Source organism: Salmo salar, chromosome ssa12, assembly GCF_905237065.1.
Source record: "Salmo salar chromosome ssa12, Ssal_v3.1, whole genome shotgun sequence".
NCBI classification, from domain to species: Eukaryota; Metazoa; Chordata; class Actinopteri; order Salmoniformes; family Salmonidae; genus Salmo; species Salmo salar.
In genome coordinates this window covers 13,598,753-13,614,428 of record NC_059453.1, presented here as the reverse complement: position 1 = coordinate 13,614,428, position 15,676 = coordinate 13,598,753, and the positions used below count along the sequence as shown (strand labels likewise).

Below are 15,676 nucleotides of genomic sequence, written 5' to 3'. Positions count from 1 at the left end.
CTAATATATGGATTTTTCCGCTTTCAATTTTTTTTCTAAAAAAAAAACACATGCTGTGACGTGCTCAGTTTTTTGGCGGCATGAAGCTTTCATTAGACCAATGGAATTGCCGAACGGGTTAAGGTCAAACAACTTTTTTGTTTAGTGTTTAGATTAAATCGAGCGCTCTCAAACTTCCCATCATTCATTTTGTCACCCTCATCATGGTAAAGACACAGAGAAATGCATATGATGCAGCTTTCAAGTTGAAGGCGATTGATCTGGCTGTTGGAAAAGGAAATAGAGCTGCTGCACGGGAGCTTGGTCTTAATGAGTTGATGATAAGACGTTGGAAACAGCAGCGTGAGGAATTGATTCAGTGCAAAAAGACAACTAAACCTTACTGCTAATTATTATTTTTTTTGTTACAAGCCGTGTTTCGTTAAAGCCTATTTATTTTTGTTAAAAGCCGTGTTTCGTTAAAGCTTGTGTAAAGTTCATTTGTTTCAATGTACCGGTAGGCACCTGCGGCTTATAGACATGTGCGGCTTATTTATGTTCAACATTTTTTTAATTCAGGTGCGCTTAATAGTCCGGAAATTACGGTATGTAAAATGTGGACTACTTGTCCATAGTTGTCTATATCATTAATGTGGGCTAGTTGTCTATATCATTAATGTGGGCTAGTTGTCCATAGTTGTCTATATCATTAATGTGGGCTAGTTGTCTACATCATTAATGTGGGTCTAGTTGTCTATATCATTAATGTGGGCTAGTTGTCTACATCATTAATGTGGGCTAGTTGTCTATATCATTAATGTGGGCTAGTTGTCTATATCATTAATGTGGGCTAGTTGTCCATAGTTGTCTACATCATTAATGTGGGCTAGTTGTCTACATCATTAATGTGGGCTAGTTGTCTATATCATTAATGTGGGCTAGTTGTCCATAGTTGTCTATATCATTAATGTGGGCTAGTTGTCTATATCATTAATGTGGGCTAGTTGTCCATAGTTGTCTATATCATTAATGTGGGCTAGTTGTCTATATCATTAATGTGGGCTAGTTGTCCATAGTTGTCTATATCATTAATGTGGGCTAGTTGTCTACATCATTAATGTGGGCTAGTTGTCTATATCATTAATGTGGGCTAGTTGTCTACATCATTAATGTGGGCTAGTTGTCTATATCATTAATGTGGGCTAGTTGTCTATATCATTAATGTGGGCTAGTTGTCCATAGTTGTCTATATCATTAATGTGAGCTAGTTGTCTACATCATGAATGTGGGCTAGTTGTCTATATAATTAATGTGGGCTAGTTGTCCATAGTTGTCTATATCATTAAGGTGGGCTAGTTGTCTATATCATTAATGTGGGCTAGTTGTCCATAGTTGTCTACATCATTAATGTGGGCTAGTTGTCTACATCATTAATGTGGGCTAGTTGTCTATATCATTAATGTGCAAAACATCACTGCCTGGTATGGCAACTGCTCGGCATCTGACCGTAAGGCACTACAGAGGGTAATGCGTACGGCCCAGTACATCACTGGGGCCAAGCTTCCTGCCATCTAGGACCTCTATACCAGGCGGTGTCAGAGGAAGGCTATGCATAGTCACTTTACAAATTACCTCGACTAAGCTGCACATTGACTCGGTACCGAAGGCCCTAAAAATTGTGGGCTAGTTGTCCATAGTTGTCTATATCATTAATGTGGGCTAGTTGTCTATATCATTAATGTGGGCTAGTTGTCCATAGTTGTCTATATCATTAATGTGGGCTAGTTGTCTACATCATTAATGTGGGCTAGTTGTCTATATCATTAATGTGGGCTAGTTGTCTACATCATTAATGTGGGCTAGTTGTCTATATCATTAATGTGGGCTAGTTGTCTATATCATTAATGTGGGCTAGTTGTCCATAGTTGTCTATATCATTAATGTGAGCTAGTTGTCTACATCATGAATGTGGGCTAGTTGTCTATATAATTAATGTGGGCTAGTTGTCCATAGTTGTCTATATCATTAAGGTGGGCTAGTTGTCTATATCATTAATGTGGGCTAGTTGTCCATAGTTGTCTACATCATTAATGTGGGCTAGTTGTCTACATCATTAATGTGGGCTAGTTGTCTATATCATTAATGTGGGCTAGTTGTCTACATCATTAATGTGGGCTAGTTGTCTATATCATTAATGTGAGCTAGTTGTCTACATCATGAATGTGGGCTAGTTGTCCATAGTTGTCTATATCATGAATGTGGGCAAGCAAAATGAGCAGGTTTGTATGGAGGACAGGTTTGTATGGTTGTTATGAGGGACAGGTTAGTATGGTTGTTATGAAGGACAGGTTAGTATGGTTGTTATGAAGGACAGGTTTGTATGGTTGTTATGAAGGACATGTTAGTATGGTTGTTATGAAGGACAGGTTAGTATGGTTGTTATGAAGGACAGGTTAGTATGGTTGTTATGAAGGACAGGTTAGTGTGGTTGTTATGAAGGACAGGTTTGTATGGTTGTTATGAAGGACAGGTTTGTATGGTTGTTATGAAGGACAGGTTAGTATGGTTGTTATGAGGGACAGGTTAGTATGGTTGTTATGAAGGACAGGTTAGTATGGTTGTTATGAAGGACATGTTAGTATGGTTGTTATGAAGGACAGGTTAGTGTGGTTGTTATGAAGGACAGGTTAGTATGGTTGTTATGAGGGACAGGTTAGTATGGTTGTTATGAAGGACAGGTTAGTATGGTTGTTATGAAGGACAGGTTAGTATGGTTGTTATGAAGGACAGGTTTGTATGGTTGTTATGAAGGACAGGTTAGTATGGTTGTTATGAGGGACATGTTAGTATGGTTGTTATGAAGGACAGGTTAGTATGGTTGTTATGAAGGACAGGTTAGTATGGTTGTTATGAAGGACAGGTTAGTATGGTTGTTATGAAGGACAGGTTAGTATGGTTGTTATGAAGGACAGGTTAGTATGGTTGTTATGAAGGACAGGTTAGTATGGTTGTTATGAAGGACAGGTTAGTATGGTTGCTATGAAGGACAGGTTAGTATGGTTGCTATCAAGGACAGGTTGGTATGGTTGCTATGAAGGACAGGTTAGTATGGTTGTTATGAAGGACAGGTTAGTATGGTTGTTAAGAAGGACAGGTTAGTATGGTTGTTATGAAGGACAGGTTTGTATTGTTGTTATGAAGGACAGGTTAGTATGGTTGTTATGAAGGACAGGTTAGTATGGTTGTTATGAAGGACAGGTTAGTATGGTTGTTATGAAGGACAGGTTAGTATGGTTGTTATGAAGGACAGGTTTGTATGGTTGTTATGAAGGACAGGTTAGTATGGTTGTTATGAAGGACAGGTTAGTATGGTTGTTATGAAGGACATGTTAGTATGGTTGTTATGAAGGACAGGTTTGTATGGTTGTTATGAAGGACAGGTTAGTATGGTTGTTATGAAGGACAGGTTAGTATGGTTGTTATGAAGGACAGGTTAGTATGGTTGTTATGAAGGACATGTTAGTATGGTTGTTATGAAGGACAGGTTAGTATGGTTGTTATGAAGGACAGGTTTGTATGGTTGTTATGAAGGACAGGTTTGTATGGTTGTTATGAAGGACAGGTTAGTATGGTTGTTATGAAGGACAGGTTAGTATGGTTGTTATGAAGGACAGGTTAGTATGGTTGTTATGAAGGACAGGTTAGTATGGTTGTTATGAAGGACAGGTTAGTATGGTTGTTATGAAGGACAGGTTAGTGTGGTTGTTATGAAGGACAGGTTAGTGTGGTTGTTATGAAGGACAGGTTAGTGTGGTTGCTATCAAGGACAGGTTAGTATGGTTGCTATCAAGGACAGGTTAGTATGGTTGCTATCAAGGACAGGTTAGTATGGTTGCTATCAAGGACAGGTTAGTATGGTTGCTATGAAGGACAGGTTAGTATGGTTGTTATGAAGGACAGGTTAGTATGGTTGTTATGAAGGACAGGTTAGTATGGTTGTTATGAAGGACAGGTTAGTATGGTTGCTATCAAGGACAGGTTAGTATGGTTGCTATCAAGGACAGGTTAGTATGGTTGTTATGAAGGACAGGTTAGTATGGTTGTTATGAAGGACAGGTTAGTATGGTTGTTATGAAGGACAGGTTAGTATGGTTGCTATCAAGGACAGGTTAGTATGGTTGCTATCAAGGACAGGTTAGTGTGGTTGTTATGAAGGACAGGTTAGTATGGTTGCTATCAAGGACAGGTTAGTATGGTTGCTATCAAGGACAGGTTTGTATGGTTGCTATCAAGGACAGGTTTGTATGGTTGCTATCAAGGACAGGTTAGTATGGTTGTTATCAAGGACAGGATACCAATCATGCTTCTGAACGCTTCACTTCTCTGTGTGAATGAAATAGGACCTCACATTTCTGTGTGTGTGTGCTCACGTTTCCATGCTCACTCGTGTGTATGTCGGATAGAGATAGTCTATATGTGTGTGAATGCCTGCCTTTCAATCCCACAGTGTGTAGTTGTGCATTGTACCACAGTGTGTGGTTGTACATTGTCCCACATTGTGTGGTTGTATACTGTGTAGTTGTACATTTCCCACATTGTGTGTTTGTACATTGTCCCACATTGTGTGGTTGTATATTGTGTAGTTGTACGTTGTCCCACATCGTATGGTTGTGTATTGTCCCACATTGTGTGGTTGTACATTGTCCCACATTTTGTGGTTGTACATTGTCCCACATTGTGTGGTTGTACATTGTCCCACATTGTGTGGTTGTACATTGTCCCACATTTTGTGGTTGTACATTGTCCCACATTGTGTGGTTGTACATTGTCCCACATTGTGTGGTTGTACATTGTCCCACATTGTGTGGTTGTACATTGTCCCACATTATGTGGTTGTACATTGTCCCACATTATGTGGTTGTACATTGTCCCACATTGTGGTTGTACATTGTCCCACATTGTGTGGTTGTACATTGTCCCACATTGTGTGGTTGTACATTGTCCCACATTGTGTGGTTGTACATTGTCCCACATTGTGTGGTTGTACATTGTCCCACATTGTGTGGTTGTACATTGTCCCACATTGTGTAGTTGTGCATTGTCCCACAGTGTGTAGTTGTGCATTGTCCCACAGTGTGTAGTTGTGCATTGTCCCACATTGTGTAGTTGTACATTGTCCCACATAACGAGTCAGTCAGTCTGTCTATACCAGCTGTGAGGCTGAGTGACTGTGCTGTTTCTAAAGCCTACCTCTGTTAGAGGGGTCACAGGCAGACAAACATTCCAACAAAACAACCCAGCAGTCACGTGCCTTCGTGTGGCAGACGGTTTCATGCAATGTGAACCTTCCAGCATGTGACTGACTGCACAGCGGTGGGGGCCAAAATGGAGGGTGGTTTCCTGCAATGTGAAGCCCCAATCAGGGAACTGTGAAGCGGTCGGGGCGGGGTTGAGGAGGAGACAGCCCCAGAAACCTACAGGGAAATAAAGAGAGAGAGACATACCTTTTACTCAGTGGTTGTTTAAAGGGTCAATCTGCAGTGGCGGTTTTAGCATGTAAATCTTGGTGAGGCAAACTCAACCAATTTTTTTTAGATGCATGCCAGCAAAGCCACTATACAACACAGCACTATACCGGTGACAAACTGTGCCCACAAACTGTTAGGGCCTACATATAGCTGTCCCAACAAACTACATAAAGCTGTCCCAGCAAACTACATAAAGCTGTCCCGACAAACTACATTAAGCTGTCCCAGCAAACTACATAAAGCTGTCCCAACAAACTACATAAAGCTGTCCCAACAAACTACATAAAGCTGTCCCAACAAACTACATATAGCTGTCCCGACAAACTACATAAAGTTGTCCCGACAAACTACATAAAGTTGTCCCGACAAACTACATAAAGCTGTCGCAACAAACTACATAAAGCTGTCCCAACAAACTACATAAAGTTGTCCCGACAAACTACATAAGGCTGTCCCAACAAACTACATAAAGCTGTCCCAACAAACTACATAAAGCTGTCCCAGAAAACTACATAAAGCTGTCCCAGCAAACTACATAAAGCTGTCCCAACAAACTACATAAAGCTGTCCCAACAAACTACATAAAGCTGTCCCAACAAACTACATAAAGCTGTCCCAACAAACTACATAAAGCTGTCCCAACAAACTACATAAGGCTGTCCCAACAAACTACATAAAGCTGTCCCAACAAACTACATAAAGCTGTCCCAACAAACTACATAAAGCTGTCCCAACAAACTACATAAAGCTGTCCCAACAAACTACATAAGGCTGTCCCAACAAACTACATAAAGTTGTCCCAACAAACTACATAAAGCTGTCCCAACAAACTACATAAAGCTGTCCCAACAAACTACATATAGCTGTCCCGACAAACTACATATAGCTGTCCCGACAAACTACATATAGCTGTCCCGACAAACTACATAAAGCTGTCCCGACAAACTACATAAAGCTGTCCCGACAAACTACATAAAGCTGTCCCAACAAACTACATAAAGCTGTCCCAACAAACTACATAAAGCTGTCCCGACAAACTACATTGTAACACCCGTCGCAAACAGGGGACCAAGATGCGCGTGGCACGTGTTCATGATTATTTATTTGAATCAAACAAACACTCGAACAAAAAATAACAAAGGGAAACGAAAGTGCACAGTTCTGTCAGGTACAGAAACAGAAAACAACTACTCACAAACACAGGTGGGGAAAAGGCTGCCTAAGTATGATTCCTAATCAGAGACAACGATAGACAGCTGTCTCTGATTAGGAACCAAACTTGGCCCAAAACAAAGAAATACAAAACATAGAATGCCCGCCCCACACCCTGACCTAACAAAATAGAGAAATAAACCGTCTCTCTCAGGTCAGGGTGTGACATACATAAAGCTGTTCCAACAAACTACATATAGCTGTCCCAACAAACTACATAAAGCTGTCCCAACAAACTACATAAAGCTGTTCCAACAAACTACATAAAGCTGTCCCAACAAACTACATAAGGCTGTCCCAACAAACTACATAAAGCTGTCGCAACAAACTACATAAAGCTGTCCCAACAAACTACATAAAGCTGTCCCGACAAACTACATATAGCTGTCCCAACAAACTACATAAAGCTGTCCCAACAAACTACATAAAGCTGTCCCAACAAACTACATATAGCTGTCCCAACAAACTACATAAAGCTGTCCCAACAGACTACATAAAGCTGTCCCAACAAACTACATAAAGCTGTCCCAACAAACTACATAAAGCTGTCCCAACAAACTACATAAAGCTGTCCCAACAAACTACATAAAGCTGTCCCAACAAACTACATAAAGCTGTCCCAACAAACTACATATAGCTGTCGCAACAAACTACATAAAGCTGTCCCAACAAACTACATAAGGCTGTCCCAACAAACTACATAAGGCTGTCCCAACAAACGACATAAAGCTGTCCCGACAAACTACATAAAGCTGTCCCGACAAACTACATAAAGCTGTCCCGACAAACTACATAAAGTTGTCCCGACAAACTACATAAAGCTGTCCCAACAAACTACATAAAGCTGTCCCAACAAACTACATAAAGCTGTCCCAACAAACTACATAAAGCTGTCCCAACAAACTACATAAAGCTGTTCCAACAAACTACATAAAGCTGTCCCAACAAACTACATAAAGCTGTCCCAACAAACTACATAAAGCTGTCCCAACAAACTACATAAAGCTGTCCCAACAAACTACATAAGGCTGTCCCAACAAACTACATAAAGCTGTCCCAACAAACTACATAAAGCTGTCCCAACAAACTACATAAAGCTGTCCCAACAAACTACATAAAGCTGTCCCAACAAACTACATAAGGCTGTCCCAACAAACTACATAAAGTTGTCCCAACAAACTACATAAAGCTGTCCCAACAAACTACATAAAGCTGTCCCAACAAACTACATAAAGCTGTCCCAACAAACTACATATAGCTGTCCCGACAAACTACATATAGCTGTCCCGACAAACTACATAAAGCTGTCCCGACAAACTACATAAAGCTGTCCCGACAAACTACATAAAGCTGTCCCGACAAACTACATAAAGCTGTCCCGACAAACTACATAAAGCTGTCCCAACAAACTACATAAAGCTGTCCCAACAAACTACATAAAGCTGTCCCGACAAACTACATTGTAACACCCGTCGCAAAGAGGGGACCAAGATGCGCGTGGCACGTGTTCATGATTATTTATTTGAATCAAACAAACACTCGAACAAAAAATAACAAAGGGAAACGAAAGTGCACAGTTCTGTCAGGTACAGAAACAGAAAACAACTACTCACAAACACAGGTGGGAAAAGGCTGCCTAAGTATGATTCCTAATCAGAGACAACGATAGACAGCTGTCTCTGATTAGGAACCAAACTTGGCCCAAAACAAAGAAATACAAAACATAGAATGCCCGCCCCACACCCTGACCTAACAAAATAGAGAAATAAACCGTCTCTCTCAGGTCAGGGTGTGACATACATAAAGCTGTTCCAACAAACTACATATAGCTGTCCCAACAAACTACATAAAGCTGTCCCAACAAACTACATAAAGCTGTTCCAACAAACTACATAAAGCTGTCCCAACAAACTACATAAGGCTGTCCCAACAAACTACATAAAGCTGTCGCAACAAACTACATAAAGCTGTCCCAACAAACTACATAAAGCTGTCCCGACAAACTACATATAGCTGTCCCAACAAACTACATAAAGCTGTCCCAACAAACTACATAAAGCTGTCCCAACAAACTACATATAGCTGTCCCAACAAACTACATAAAGCTGTCCCAACAAACTACATAAAGCTGTCCCAACAAACTACATAAAGCTGTCCCAACAAACTACATAAAGCTGTCCCAACAAACTACATAAAGCTGTCCGAACAAACTACATAAAGCTGTCCCAACAAACTACATAAAGCTGTCCCAACAAACTACATAAAGCTGTCCCAACAAACTACATATAGCTGTCCCAACAAACTACATAAAGCTGTCCCAACAAACTACATAAAGCTGTCCCAACAAACTACATAAAGCTGTCCCAACAAACTACATAAAGCTGTCCCAACAAACTACATAAGGCTGTCCCAACAAACTACATAAAGCTGTCCCAACAAACTACATAAAGCTGTCCCAACAAACTACATAAAGCTGTCCCAACAAACTACATAAAGCTGTCCCAACAAACTACATAAGGCTGTCCCAACAAACTACATAAAGCTGTCCCAACAAACTACATAAAGCTGTCCCAACAAACTACATAAAGCTGTCCCAACAAACTACATATAGCTGTCCCAACAAACTACATATAGCTGTCCCAACAGACTACATAAAGCTGTCCCAACAAACTACATAAAGCTGTCCCAACAAACTACATAAAGCTGTCCCAACAAACTACATAAAGCTGTCCCAACAAACTACATAAAGCTGTTCCAACAAACTACATAAAGCTGTCCCAACAAACTACATAAAGCTGTCCCAACAAACTACATAAAGCTGTCCCAACAAACTACATAAAGCTGTCCCAACAAACTACATAAAGCTGTCCCAACAAACTACATAAAGCTGTCCCAACAAACTACATAAAGCTGTCCCAACAAACTACATAAAGCTGTCCCAACAAACTACATAAAGCTGTCCCAACAAACTACATAAAGCTGTCCAAACAAACTACATAAAGCTGTCCCAACAAACTACATAAAGCTGTTCCGACAAACTACATAAAGCTGTCCCGACAAACTACATAAAGCTGTCCCGACAAACTACATAAAGTTGTCCCGACAAACTACATAAAGTTGTCCCGACAAGCTACATAGAGTTGTCCTGACAAACGACATAAAGCTGTCCCGACAGACCTCATAAAGCTGTCCCAAAAAACTACATAAAGCTGTCCCAAAAAACTACATAAAGCTGTCCCAAAAAACTACATAAAGCTGTCCCGACAAACTACATAAAGCTGTCGCAACAGCGGAGCTTATCCTTTCAGCAACATGGAGTGAATCCTTACCACTGCTACACCTGGCTATCATCGGAGCCTCGTCTGACGGCGAAACAGTTAATTCAGCCTCATTTACTGCCTTTTTAAAAAACCATATCTGATATGGCTGATGATGTCATGCTGGATTGACAGCATAGCCAATGTTTTCCACCTTTTCTGGCCCATGGAATTGGGTGTGAATGTTTATCCTTTTAAGCTTGGAAAAGAGACTCTTTCAGACAGTGATTGCTTTGTGACGCTCATAGTTGGCCTCTGATTCCTTCCAAACCACTCGTTGTTGAATTAGCGATTTCCGACATGTTGTGTAATGTTTATATGCAATGGCCGATGAGGACCGAAACGTTTTATCTATAATTTCTCTTCATATGACAAGGATTGAAAAGCATTTGCCAGTAGGTTGTTGATGTGATTCATGATTTTGACTCCTTGTCTAGCTTGCTAGATAAGATTTAGAAAGTATGATGTTGACATGATCTGTCCAATCAAAGCTACGGTAGCTATAACATGATTTAACATAATTTTATCTGTGGCCGATGACCTTGAGCCTTCTTGGACGAGCACTTCTTTTGTAAATCTATGGCAGCACCCATAGAATAAAAATACAATTAAAATGACTTGTGTCATGCACAAAGTAGATGTCCTAACCGAATTGCCAATACTATAGTTTGTCAACAAGAAATTTGTGGAGTGGTTGAAAAACAAGTTTTAATGACTCCAACCTAAGTGTATGTAAACTTCCGACTTCAACTGTATCATTTGTTTGTTTTTAGTCCCATCCTTCAGCTACACTCAACCCCTCCCATCTATCTCTGAAGACCTTCCAGTCCCATCCTTCAGCTCCACTCAACCCCTCCCATCCATCTCTGAACACCATCCAGTCCCATCCTTCAGCTCCACTGAACCCCTCCCATCCATCTTTGAACACCATCCAGTCCCATCCTTCAGCCCCACTCAACCCCTCCCATCTATCCCTGAAGACCATTCAGTCCCATCCTTCAGCTCCACTCAACCCCTCCCATCCATCTCTGAACACCATCCAGTTTTGATTTCTAGTTGCCATATATATTTCCACTGTGCTGTGATGTTTCATAAAAGTTCAGAACCTTTCTATTCTCGTAGTTTAAACCGATTGTAAATTAAAGATAAACATTTTTGCTAAGACTATTATTATATTATTGATAGATTTGACTATGACTTTTCAAATCACCCAACAGTGCAATTTGCAGAGTAATTTTTCAACTGTTCCTGAACCTGCGACCAAAAACTACATATGGCAATACCAAAACAAGTGACCTAATGATTCTGTCTCTTTGCAACAAAATCTGCAGAGCTGGGATGGATGTATCATTATATTGGTTGCAATAGTTGGGTATAATAATTTAAATTAAAATTTTTAAATGGGTATCAGTTCATAAACCATGTGCCGTAGAACCTATTTTGCAACCTGTATGGCGTAGCTTTATTGGTCCTTAAATGAAACTGGTATACATTTTTATGTATAGCAATTTTTGTTGGCTAGTTTTGGTCTTTAATGCAGGGCCGACAGACAAGTAGGCATTGATTCTTAAAGAATACTTAAGGCCTAAAGAGTTCAAAGGTTGTACATCAGATTCCAAAATGTAGTTGTAAACCAGTGGTCACCAACCTTTTCTGAGTCAAGATCACTTTCTGAGATCTACCGCTCAGATTTATTTTAAACATGACTTTAAAAATGTTAAGCCTATGCAACATGAACCAATTAAAAGCAGTTGTGTAGTAATGAGGTTTGTACAGTAGGCTACAGGCCCAGTACATTATCACTGCGTACTGGCTGTGCTTGAACTGCCCAGCCAACGTTGTTGTTCTCAGACCATTTTGAAATGATATTTTTTTTAATATAGGTATATGATCGCACTGGTAATGGACCGTTTGTGTTGTATTACTTGTGAGGCAGCTGAGTGAGCATTTCTGTCTAGGAATTAAGTCCGATTTTTCACACAGACATACAGTGGGGAGAACAAGTATTTGATACACTGCTAAATTAGCAGTGTTTTCCTACTTACAAAGCATGTAGAGGTCTGTAATTTTTAATCATAGGTACACTTCAACTGTGAGAGACTGAATCTAAAACAAAAATCCAGAAAATCACATTGTATGATTTAAGTAATTAATTTGCATTTTATTGCATGACATAAGTATGATACATCAGAAAAGCAGAACTTAATATTTGGTACAGAAACCTTTGTTTGCAATTACAGAGATCATACGTTTCCTGTAGTTATTGACCAGGTTTGCACACACTGCAGCAGGGATTTTGGCCCACTCCTCCATACAGACCTTCTACAGATCCTTCAGGTTTCGGGGCTGTCGCTGGGCAATACGGACTTTCAGCTCCCTCCAAAGATTTTCTATTGGGTTCAGGTCTGGAGACTGGCTAGGCCACTCCAGGACCTTGAGATGCTTCTTACGGAGCCACTCCTTAGTTGCCCTGGCTGTGTGTTTCGGGTCGGGGTCATGCTGGAAGACCCAGCCACGACCCATCTTCAATGCTCTTACTGAGGGAAGGAGGTTGTTGGCCAAGATCTCGCGATACATGGCCCCATCCATCCTCCCCTCAATATGGTGCAGTCGTCCTGTCCCCTTTGCAGAAAAGCATCCCCAAAGAATGATGTTTCCACCTCCATGCTTCACGGTTGGGATGGTGTTCTTGGGGTTGTACTCATCCTTCTTCTTCCTCCAAACACAGCGAGTGGAGTTTAGACCAAAAAGCTCTATTTTTGTCTCATCAGACCACATGACCTTCTCCCATTCCTCCTCTGGATCATCCAGATGGTCATTGGCAAACTTCAGACGGGCCTGGACATGCGCTGGCTTGAGCAGGGGGACCTTGCGTGCGCAGGATTTTAATCCATGACGGCGTAGTGTGTTACTAATGGTTTTCTTTGAGACTGTGGTCCCAGCTCTCTTCAGGTCATTGACCAGGTCCTGCCGTGTAGTTCTGGGCTGATCCCTCACCTTCCTCATGATCATTGATGCCCCACGAGGTGAGATCTTGCATGGAGCCCCAGACCGAGGGTGATTGACCGTCATCTTGAACTTCTTCCATTTTCTAATAATTGCGCCAACAGTTGTTGCCTTTTCACCAAGCTGCTTGCCTATTGTCCTGTAGCCCATCCCAGCCTTGTGCAGGTCTACAATTTTATCCCTGATGTCCTTACACAGCTCTCTGGTCTTGGCCATTGTGGAGAGGTTGGAGTCTGTTTGATTGAGTGTGTGGACAGGTGTCTTTTATACAGGTAACGAGTTCAAACAGGTGCAGTTAATACAGGTAATGAGTGGAGAACAGGAGGGCTTCTTAAAGAAAAACTAACAGGTCTGTGAGAGCCGGAAATCTTACTGGTTGGTAGTTGATCAAATACTTATGTCATGCAATAAAATGCTAATTAATTACCTAAAAATCATACAATGTGATTTTCTGGATTTTTTATCAAAAATCCAGACCTCGACATGCTTTGTAAGTAGGAAACACTGCCGATTTTGCAGGTTATCAAATACTTGTTCTCCCCACTGTACATCTGTAACTTCATACTATAGGCCCTAATCTATATATTCAGCATGATGATGATGATTAATGTGTTTGATGGTCTGTATCTGATGTTCAGACGGATCCCTAAATAACATCTACAGTGGCGTTGTGCTAAATGGTCCACAGCATCATCTGGATAATGTGTGCAACAAAAGTTCAACATTCACCTTCTGCTACCATTTCTGTCAAGCCGACTACTTATACAACTTGACTCATACATTTGCAAAAAAAACTACTTAACGCAGTGCAACTGCCTCGGCAATGCTGCAAGGCAAACGCAGAGTTCCATTGGAAATGGATGTACTTCTGGTGTACCAAAACACAATGAGGTTGTCGGTGTGATCGACGTGTGATCATGCCCAATGTCCACCAGATGCATATAGGTTTTGTTTTACCAGATGTCTAACCCGCATTTTCCGTACTTGACGCACAGGTGCTTCGCTTTTCAACTAGCTAAAATCTAGCTAGTTGCAGTATGTGTTTGTACTTCTGTATGTACCACTACATGGTAATGCAACACACAAGTTTAAAATATTGAACGCATGTGAGACATAGAACGCACCGCAGCCTACTGCAGCACCCCTAACGTAGTGTCGCGGACTGCTCCATAGACAATAAATGACTTCCACTGGAACGCAAAGTGTTTAACACATTTGGTGGACATGAGGCGTAATGCTTCAAACACACCAACTGTATTAAGGCGCAAAATAGTCGCAGCATCGTCTAGATATGTGTGCAACATTCACCTTCTACTACCATTTCTGTCAACTTGTTTACGCATACAGTTTGACGTATATGTTCGATAAATCCAACGTATGCACCACATAAAACGCATTGCCACTGACTCTGCAACGCAATGCTGCAAGGCAAACGCAGCGTTCCATAGGAAATGAATGTACTTCTGGTGTACCAAAACACAAAACACAGTCGGTGTGTTCGAAGCGTTAGGGGAGTGAGCGCAGCGTCTGTCCCTCCCGCTCTCCTTCCCTCCGCTGAGAAAAGGGGCGATATTCTTCCAGCTGATGGCGGAATTCAAGTCCCACTGCATTATTTCATGCACCAATTCATGTTGTTACTCCTATGACCAGAGAAGGTGAAATATTCCTTGATATTAAAAAAGACTCAAGCCACTAATAACGCAAGATTATCAGAATACTTTGCTATTGTCATTCATTGCAGCTGCAGTGCTGGTTGAGTGGACAGACCGAAGGCACATTTTGTTTTATAAAAGTGTTGAACAAAGTGACAGTGCTGAATAACAACTTAAACATTAACTTACTCATAAAAACAGCAACTATTTGCTGTATTCCTTTGGTCTCTCTCTACTGATGGTTTTAAAAGTTTTGCAATCTCACAGTTACCCACTTTATTGTTCATTCAAGGTTTATTTTGTACAGTCTGTTGCTCGAGAAAGCTGTTCAGACACGTGCCTATGGGTGCACTTGATTTGCTCTCTGGGCCTTCCCTGTAGGCGGAGTTCTACCTTCAGACACGTGAAATGGTTCAGAATGTGAAAACTTTGCCTTCCCGGTTCCTATTTCTATGGTTATAACAATCTCATGGATGGTAAATCCTTGCATCCATAGCTTTGTAAAGTGGTTACATTGCTCCAGACTCATCAGTTTTTCAAATCCCAGGTTGGCCCTTTAAGCATGTGGAACAGCCAGAGGACTCACACAGGTTATGAGAACAGAGGTTATGATGTTTTTACTAGGGGATAAAGAATCCCATTTACACTACACAATAGCCATAATAACACCTAGTTTGGACACACACACACAGGTAAAGGGAAATATCCAGGCAATGAGATTATACGAGTGGAAATCTAATAGCCGAAAAACAAGTAGCTGTTATTTTATGGAAACTCAGAAACTCCCAGCAGCCTCTGTTGTGTTGAAAGGCTTTCACCGACCCTGCAAGAACACAAAGGACACACACACACCCTCATTCATGGAACAACGGTGCACTGATTACGGTTGAAAAATATCCTATGACTCTTTTGTCAGTGTCATTACGCCTATTCATCATCATCAACAACAACTTCATCATCACCTTCATCATCATCATCATTA

At 40.9% G+C, this 15,676-nt stretch overlaps 1 protein-coding gene across 1 annotated transcript in view; it reads left to right on the top strand.

The window, feature by feature from the left end:
- Nucleotides 1–15,676, top strand: part of LOC106564236 (mycbp associated protein) — a 67,233-nt gene that overhangs the window by 9,147 nt on the left and 42,410 nt on the right. The window lies entirely within an intron of this gene.